This window comes from Callospermophilus lateralis, chromosome 1, assembly GCF_048772815.1.
Source record: "Callospermophilus lateralis isolate mCalLat2 chromosome 1, mCalLat2.hap1, whole genome shotgun sequence".
Taxonomy (NCBI): Eukaryota; Metazoa; Chordata; class Mammalia; order Rodentia; family Sciuridae; genus Callospermophilus; species Callospermophilus lateralis.
In genome coordinates this window covers 141,769,793-141,780,117 of record NC_135305.1, presented here as the reverse complement: position 1 = coordinate 141,780,117, position 10,325 = coordinate 141,769,793, and positions in this window count along the sequence as shown.

The following is a 10,325-nucleotide window of genomic DNA, read 5'->3' as shown; positions in this document are numbered from 1 at the left end:
TAGTGCTGAGGCATATTAAATCTGATGTTTATGATCAGGTGTGTCCATAATCAAGGTTGAGGAGGACCCCTTTTTGTCCCATTGTGACACCAGAACTTCCTGTCTTTGCAAGTGGTATATTTGGTTTTGCAGCTCTGGTGCGGACATTTGCCATGTTCTTGATGAAGTAGACACTCAGAGAGGGGGCCTGTGAGCACTTTGGGCACAGAGGACTAATAGAGACAGCTAGGGGTGCATATTTAGGTTACCTGATCCATTGTCATGGCACCTGAGAGTGTGTCTCTGACTTTGGGCTGGAGGTGCACATGATTGAGCCCTATGAGAGAGGAAGGGTGTGGGCCTTGTGGGATGGAGAATCTGGGGGCTCTGAGTCCCCCTGGAAACTAGACCTTAGTAGTAGCTATTTTCATACATTAATTCTGCCCAGATTTATTATGAACTTTACCTAATTCTTGTCTTTAATTGATCTCTGACACATCTTCCTTGGGAAATCAATGAATGCTGGTTCTGTGCCCAGTTTGGTGCCTTTTCTCATTTGCCTAATTTCTTTCATATCTTTTCAAATGTTTCAATTTCCACCTTTTACAGGCTGACCATCACATAATACTAGCCATCAACCAACCATAAACCTTCTTCATTCTGGAAGGTTCTGTTCCAATCTTTCAGGGTTTCATTCCAACCCCATGATATTGTCAAACTTAATTTCAATTTCACATTCATTGGATCATACAATGATCATTTCTGTATGCTTTTGCTTTACCCTATGTTCCCCTAACTGTCTCCATGAAATACGAGTCTCTTTGAGAGTACTATAGGCCTCCCAAGAGTGTAGGTCAACACAATGTGGAAAATACTTTTTCGTTATATTAGCTGTTTTTCCTACTGTAGAACTTGTATCTTTACTTAGCTAACAAGTAATGTTAAAGCCTCGGGAATGCACATGTAAGTTTCATTTTCCAAACTATTCCATTATTCCCTGGTGATGACAAACTATGGACAACTCATTTGGTTAATAGTCTCCCAAAATAGTCTCATAGGAAATGGAAATTTCAAACATTGTTCATGCTAAGACCATGACCTTAGCCCAAGGGACTTCTTTATCTTCATGTTTCTACCTCTAGGTTGTAGCTGAGCATCTGGAGTCCCCTTTATTTCTCACTAATTCCTCATCATGGTCAATGCCATTGTTCTAACAGGCCTCTGTCCCTTCCAGGTAGGTAAGGACATTCTGCAGGGATAAAATTTCTGGTCACAGTCCCTACCAGCATAGGGAACTCACCAATTCTATCGTGGGTTGGTGGATCAAATGAGCAGGAGATGGCATCTCACAGAGCCTTTGGCTCTGCTGTGTTCTTGGGACTGCTCCTCACCCCCAGACTGTGAGGCACAGCAGCCCTTACCCACCCTCACAGCCTCTGATGACTCTTTAAAAAATGCATTTGTAGATGGACAGCATGCCTTTATTTTATTTATTTTTATGTGATGTTGAGGGTCAAACCTAGTGCTTCATGAATGCAAGGCAAGTGCTCTGCCCCTGAACTACAGCCCCAGTTCTTGATGACACTGATTTAACCTAGAAGCCATGTTGTTCTTTGAACCTTCTATTTGCTTTCTCACTTATCATCCCCTGAGTTTAACACACATGCATTCCCTTTGAGGGAGGCAGGAGTCTGATGCACGAAAAAGCAAGGCCCCAAGCCCCGGAGTTAAGGGGATCCAGGTCCCTAAGTGGTGACCTTTCTGCCTAGAGCCACAACCGGTTGCCAGTGGCACATTAGAAATGTGAAATGATATATGACTAAGTCCTTATTGATGATATTTAGGAATGAGGAACATGTGAGATCCACCTGGTATGACCTTATATGGGGGGGGGGCTCGGGAATATAGTAGAGAGTTGGGGAAATGGCCATTTGGTTGAGGAGGGTACATCCTGGGGTTATTCCCCAAGAGATGATTGAAATGGCACTAATTTTCCTACTGGGTGCCAGGATTCCCTTCACACTACACTGATAACTCTGAGGCCATTGCAATTAAAATAAAGATAAGAACAAAGGAGAGAGAGCAAGATTTGTGAATCACAATGGGACGTTTTTTTGAGCAGTCAGTAGGTTCAGAGAGAAGGGCTCAGTAGGAAGACTAAGAAAAGGAGGGGTCCCTCACCAGGGTCCTTCACTTCCAGGATCATGAGGGTGGGGTTAGGGACAAAAGGTTAAGAACATCCTTCAGGAGACACACTCTTCTCCAAAGTGTTTCCTTCATTTGTGACCTGGAAGCTAAAGCTTTTGGGATATTTCCACATGTCAGGTATGATGGTCAGGTAGCTGCTGGCCATGTACTTGTTGTTGGTCCACTTAGAGGGCTGGGTAGTCCTCACACCCTGGGTGATTGTGGTACTATCTGCCTTCCAGGCCACAGTCATGGCACCAGGTAGAAGTCATTGATCAGACACCAGAGTGACCTTGTTGGTCTGTAGCTCCTCAGAAGAGGGTGGAAATATAGTGAGTGAAGGAGAAGCCTTGGGCTGACCTGTGTGGATAGAGAAGTGGTGTGGGTCAACAGAGGACAGCCAAGGTATTGGGGATAACCCCAAAGTTACTGCAATCATTTTCTTATCCCCTCAGGGACTCCTCTTCCATTTTCTTTCCTTTCTTGTTCAGTTAAGCCACCTGGAGAACAGACAACCCTTTCCAAGGTACCTCTCCCAAATAGTCTGTGTCCCTCCCCTTTGTAGCCTTAGTTAATACTAGTTGTCACTGGAGTAGGTTGTGCGCCCTCTTCCCTGGCCTGAAGTCCGAGTTTGGAATTTTTCCCTGACCTCCTCAGGCCCTCCGCAGTCCATATTTCCACCTCACTTTATCCTTCTTGTGCCCAGAACCTCCTCTGTGAAATGATGAGTGCTCTTGGTCCATCCAGGATGGAAGGATGGTTCTGGTGGCAGTGGGGAAGTCTTGAGCCTGTACTCACTTCACAGGGTTCCTGAAACTTCTGGTCCTCCTCAACATCAGGTTCTGCTCCAGCCTGGTCCTCTCAGCTCTTTTGCAAAAGATTTGGGCTCTACCTAGAAGTTGGGGCTCCTCCAAGTCTGCCATCTACTCATTACAAGACCCTTTGCCTCTGCTGTGTTCTTGGGACAACTTCCTGCCCTAGACTATGGGGCACAGAAGCCCTCACCCATCCTCACAGTCCCTGATGACTCTGGAATTCACCTAGCAGCCAAGGAGTTCTGTGAGCCTTCCATTTGCTTTCTCATTTATCATCTCCTGAATTTAACATGTGCTTGAGGAAGGCAGGACTCTGATGCATGAATAATAAGGTCTCAATCCCCAGGGTAAAGGGGATACAAGGACAGAGGAGTCTTTGCTTCTTTCTGAGGACCATCCTGTGAGGGCTGCTCACTTTACCAAGTCCAATCTGGCTCTGAATCCCTCTGCCCTCATGGCCCATTAGAGGACCAGGGAGGTGCAGCCTAGAGTGAGCCAGACCTCTTTCGCGGTCTACTGTTGATGTCTATTTGGAGTAACCGCTTGAGTGCCCAGGGGCTAGGTTCCCAGCTCCAGTCTTGTCCCTGGGTGTTCTGTGAAGCCTTCTCAAACTGGATGAACATTCAGCCCTCAGCCTGGATTCTGGGGGCCTGTGAACTCTCAGTAAGGCCTAGTGCCCCCTAATGATACCTGGTCCCTGATCTCCCCTGGGTCTTCAGTCCCAGAGGAGGGAAAGGGACCCTGTCCCTGTCTCCAGCCCGGGCCTCCAGGACAAGGCCATATCCCACAGTTGGAATCTGAAGGTAGCTGCTTCTGCTGTTGGGACCCTTCCTGTTGTCTACCACATGACCACAATAAGTGATCTCTCCTTAAGACAGGGTACAGCAGAGAGTAAGAAGCCCTTAGAGAGCAAAAATAGACTTTCCCAAGACCTGAGGATATGGAATAGATTGAAAAATTTCAGAAGAGCCACTTATCTAGAATAGTGAGCTGGGTCCAATCACCAAAGACATATCGCAGTGATTGAGGCTTGGACTAAAACCCACAGGTTCAGCACCTGGGGTCTGCTCCCTAAGGATTGGGCAAGAGTGGAAACTCTGGGGCATAACAGGTAGGGTTGTTTCCTTGGCATACTGCAGGTTGTTGACTGGCTATCCAGATACTCATCCCCCTGTTCCATGCATACAGTGCCCATGGCCTTTGACATACACCATGTGTGTCCCCTATCTCTGGAGTTCTCAGTGCTGACAAAAATGCTAAGCACAGTTACTGCCTGAAAAATCCCTTATTGATGCATATTCTTAAGTGGTTATGTGATGTGGGAGAGAGTTCTGGGCTGGACTGGACCTGCTCAACCTCTCGTGGTCTCACTTTAGAACTTCTGAATCCCCTTTAGACAAATACCCAATTGTCCAACCCTAACAGTTTCTTCCCTGGACTCACAGACACTGATCATGCCTGACTTAAGGAACCTCCACATGGAGATACTTCTACTTGCATTTCTACCCATGGAGACTTAGTGCAATCCACCACATTTATGAAACCTTCCCTGATGTCCCAGACCACGCTTTGTATCCATTCAGACTTCCATTTATCCATCCATCCATCCATCTATCCATTCATTTAACCAATCATCCAAAATGTCTATGAAACACCCACCCACGCCAGGCACTGTTTTGCATCCTGGAACATTATAGGACTCCCTTAGCTCTCATCCTCATATTTTCCTGAAACTTCTCAAGTCAAGGTTTAAAAGGCCCTTGTCTCAATCTGTATGTCTTTCCTAGTAGCCTGATGTCTCTGCAGGAGTTCCCTTTTTCTGGTCATTCTCTTCTCTTTGGTTGTGGATATGGCCCACACTCTTGCTCCCATTTCTTCCTTTTCTCCTTGACCCATGCATAGCTGATGACCCTAGACTATCACCAGGTGCTTTTTCCTCTGTACCTTCCCACTGTTTCTGATTTGACCCTAACCATGCACTTGCACAACTGTCCCAGGTCCAAGATCCCTATTTCTTGCTCTGACATTTCTTCTCGGCACCAGATCTACATTTATTTTGATTCCTGATCCTATTTTTGCTTGAATGTCTTGCAGGCACCTTGAACTCAACAGCTTCCAACTACATTAATTTCCTTGAAAATTTGATCCCCTGCAGTGTCTCATTTCAGCAATTTGTCTCTAAGTCAGACGTCTGGAGTAATCTTAGAATGCTTTCCACTCATTGAATCACCTTGTGTATCCTAGACCCTATACCACAACCCAATATACTATTAAGATATTCAAAAGAAAAAGGAAATTACAGAAGTCACACTCTAAGAATTGATTGGTGTCTTTGTCAAATCTGAGTTTATCTTTAAAAATAAAGGTAGTATATTTACACTGCAAGATTATGTATTACATTGGGATCACCATTTTTATTTATTTATTTATTTACCTTATCAGCAGAACTAATTAGCACTGGTTGTATTGAAGATATGCAGGAGGTTTTTTGAAACAGATTTAGTGTCATATTGATATGAATCCAACTCTTATTTCTGAATAAGAAAGGAAACATTTATCCTTGCATGAAGGTATTCAAGGAAATTTCCTCAACTTATTAAAAAGTGTCTTTCAAAACTTACAACAACCTTCATACATAAAGGAAAAAAACATTTGCATCAGAAACCAGGAAAGTTGCTCATTCACACTTTTCAATATTCAACAGATTCTACCCAATGAAAGGAGATGAAGGGAAAGAAAGTTATAAGTATTCTGAAAAGAGAGAGAAAATATTTCCTGCAAATGATGTGCTAGTCCACGAAAAAACCAACCAACCAACTTAAGAGAATTAGTAGAACTATTAGAATTCATACAAGAATTAAAGTGGCTGAACAAAAGAGTGACATGTAAAAATGATTAGGTTTCTCTGCTGCATAAGCAGTAATATTTTAGAATATAGAATTGGGGAGAAATTTCCATTTCAATAAAATTATATTTGAAACACTTACAAATAAATAAGATTTATAAATAAATAAATAAATAAACCAGAAAAATAAACCAGATTTTCAATGAATAAATTACAAAACTCTTTGACTAGAGACATAAATGTGAGTGAATGGAAAGCATGTCATGTTCCTGGGTGAAAGTACTGAGCTTATAAAGGTATCTGTTCATCTCAAATAAACCATATATTCCCAGAAAGTACAAATATAATACCAAAAGAATGATTTTTGAGAATTAGGAAATTGATACCAACATTCAACAGGAAGTAAGATGGAGAATATGTGTTGATATTTAGGAAATCAGTAATAATCATGGGTTATTTCCCTAGCAGATACAAAAACATATTTCAAAGCTAAAATAATCACAACAAAATAGAAGGAAGCAGGAACAAATCAATACTTCAAGAGAACCACAGAGAGAATGTGATAAGTCATTGTTTAGCATTTGATAAAAGTCTCATTTATATTCAACAGACGTCTTTCCATTTGGCAAATAAACAAAGTTATATGCCTATGTGCACGAACTCCAGATAAAGTTAAACACACATGCACCAAAATAACAAAAGTACTAGTACAAAATAGAAGAGTGATTTTATCATATCCAAATAAAAATCACCTTCCTAAACTTGGCACGAATCACAGAAACCATCAAGAGAAGGCTAAACCGAAGTGACATAATAAGATTAACAACCACTTTATGGTGGAAGACCTCATAAACCAAAGTTTTAAAATAGGTCAAGGGTAAATATTTATAACGCATTTTCTAAACAAGGGGTTAAGTTTCTATAGACAATATAAACAGATACAAGCAACAGAATTAAAAAGCAGGCAACATTATGACTTGTTAATTCACAGGAGGAAACACTAAGTAAAAAATAATAAAGGATAAACATTTGAACAACAATCAAATAAATAATAAAACAAACACATTTCATTTTTTTCTCAACACATGGGTAAAGAAAGATCAACAAATCACATTATTGGCAAGGAGGTAGGAGAGAGGGCACTGCCACTCACTGTAGTGAGTATAAATTGGAGCAGCCTTTGGAAGTAGTTTGGAACTACCTACAAAATCTCTTCGGAGATTCAGAATTTCCACTTTTAGGCATTTAATCTTTAGAGATACAGAAGTACAGTATGCTCACCTCCAACCCCCAGATTTTCAAAGCATCATCTCTTGTGTATTTTCTAGTGGAGACGATCTAAATGATCCTTAAAAGGGGAATGATTATAAAATTTTGGTACATCCAAACTGTTCCTAGATAACAATTTATGAGAATACCATAGATCCATATGGACTAATCTAGAAAATTCAATCATAGATAGGTTAAAAATCTAATTTCAGGGTAATATACAGAGTGTGACTTTATTTTCAAAAAATAATATCTCAACACCAACTCTCTCTCCTAGAGTGTGTGTGTGTGTGTGTGTTTTCAATAATGTACATACAATGAAATGTTGAACTATATAGAACAACAAGACAGTGGCCATGGAAAGTGGAATAGGTTTTTTGGGGAAAGATGGTAGGAAAGAGAGGGTAACAAAAAATATTTGCTGTTTACATTTTATACATCTATATATAATATACTTATTATAATATAATATACTTATTTATTTATTTATAATATAATATACTTATTTTTTTTATTTTTAAGGAAAATATTCATATATTTACAAAAAGTGTTTCTATTATATTATAATCATTTTAGAAGAGAAAATGAACTATTTCCTCATGTGAACATTTTCATAAAGTCAGAAAACTATAAAACTAATATTGAAATTAAGTGAAACTACACCAGCTAGAGACATACTATTGAAAATTTTAAAAAATAAATTGAAAAAAAACTTCAAATTTTAAAGACAGGCTTTTCAAAATTCACACATATATTAAGAACATCATTGATAAGAGTCTCTAAGTTGTCAACTTATATTTTTAAAAAGAATTTCTCATTACTAGCGATGCTTCAGAATCAGTTTTTATAAAATTGATGAATTTCTCATGTCAATATTAAAATAACATTATTAAGCAGTAATTTGTTGCCAGAGTCTACCTTACAAATATAATTTTGAAGGTTTGCGTAAAATGATTTGTGATGATGTGCCACACTACTCTGTCACACCCTTTCTCATGGATATTTCAATTATCTCCAATTTTCTCCCATTATTAACAATATTGAGCTAGATAGATAGCCTTGTTGTAAATCTTTGGTAATGGCTTTATTCTTCCCCCTGAGGATAAATTTCAAGAAGTGGAATTATACACTTTAGATAACCCAGTTTCTTTCATGACTTCTTGCCTTTTGCTGAATTTGTTGTACATTGAAACCCTTATAAACAGTTCATGTAAGTGCCCATTCCTTCCAAGTATCATTGCTCTAAATTCATTAGTAAATTTCACAGCAATTTTGACAAGTGGACCAGTGCATTCTCTCCATGCCCAGGAGATGTCTGTGGTCTCAGTTCGCCAACTCCCAGATCTTCAGCAGCTGCCCCATCTCTGTCTTCTGTCTCTGTCTCTGGACACAAATCTGGCCTCACAATAGACTCCAAACCTGAGCCAGTTTTTCAAAAACACGTTTGACTCTGACTTAAATCCCCCAGAGCCTGCACCCAGACAGCAGAACCTAGTCTGGGGCACGAGACCTAAGGGTTCCACCTGCTTCAGCCCAGAAGCTCCCTGTTTCCCTTGGTGCCCACTCCCTTCCCTAGTATCTCTGCTGGGCTACCCCATCACTACCCAGCACCCATTCATCTGTGATACCAGCTTGGGCATCAACCCACAGAGGGAGCACCCTTCTCTAACTCTGTGACTCCCAGAAATGACCACGAGTCTGTCCCCCATGACTAGACAGGTTCCTTAGTGCAGGCAAGCCCTCTTTATTGTCTCCAGGCCTGTCCCTCAGGAAATGTTTATGACCAAGGCAGTGAGGGTACATCCTTGGGAGACCAAGTCAAATCCTCACTTCATTCTCAGGGGAGGGCTTTGCAGAACATCCCTTCTCTTAGACCATCATAGGTCAAAGCTGAGGATATAGCTCAGTGGTAGAGAGGGGCTTATCATGGGCCAACCACTGGACTCACTCCTCAGCACCTCCCTTTTTGTCACAAAATGCAAGACAAGGTCATGCATCTACAGCTCTGGGAAGGAGGCAACCTCATGATGAAGCCCTGGTTGAGGATTGTTGGCTGAGGGTCTGATGACTGGATCCCTGCTTCCCATCATAAGTGGTCCAGCCAGACCATAATGGTGCAGAGCACAGCCAAGAGGAAGCGTGGAGAAGGAGGAGTGAAAAAAACTGAACCCTGTGCAAATGGGAGATTCTACCAATGGACTAAAAGAGTGAGTGAAGGACTGAGGAGCCAAGATTAATAATAGTTCAATAGAATGTTGAAAATTAATTCAAACAAACCCAAAATGGACAAAAAATCAGCACTTTAGGCCAGCATCTAAAGCTGATCCTTTGTCACCCCTTTTGCCACCTCTCTTGCCCTCCTCCTCTTCCACCCATTCCCAGCTTCAGCTGAGACTCCCATATTCCTCCAAGACTCCTTACTTGCTCCAAGGCTCTGCAGGTTGGACAGACTACTTCATGGTCAGGCACCTGGACCCAAAGCCCATTCCTAGTTGCTACAGTTGGGGCCTCTACCATGGGAATCTACTGCCATGCCCAGCAGCAACAGGAGGGTCCAGTACCCAGTGGCCTACCCTGGGCCTATCTGCTCTCAGGGTCAGAGGCATCTTTGTGGCATGAGGTGCATAGAGGGTACAGTCCTGCTCCTCCTGCTGGCAGTGACTGCTTCAGTATATACAGGTCCATGTGACCCTTGGCCCCATCCTCTTCCTGGATTGGCTCTGGTCTCTGTCCTCAGTTGGCCTGATCCAGGGTCCATGGCTGTTACCCCTGGGGGTCTCTTGCAGAGAGATATCTGCCAACTGCCCTGCTTTGTTAAGGATTCAGGGCCCAATTGCTCCTCAGGGCAGCCACCTGTCTGGCCCCATCCCTGGAACCCTGGGTGGGGCCCTCCTGAGCCACCTTTTGCATCTTTCCTTAGTTCCCCAAGGGCATCATGGGTGTGTGGACTGTCACCCAGGGGCCTAGAGAGGCTGTGCAAATTGGCTGAGTGCTCATTGGAACAGGAGCCCCAGAAGACTTGATGTCAGGAGGAGGGGACAGGGCTGTGGCTTTTCTGATCAGGCCCCAGGCTAGACTCCTAAACATTGCACTCTGGCCAGTTTAGACCAACCCTACCTTGTCTAGGTTGACTAAGCCTGGCCTGCTCCTGTCTGGCTCTCTCTCGAATCAGGAAAGGATCCTCCCTACAGGGAGTGATTCTGTACCCCCCCCCCAGACAAGCAGTGGTG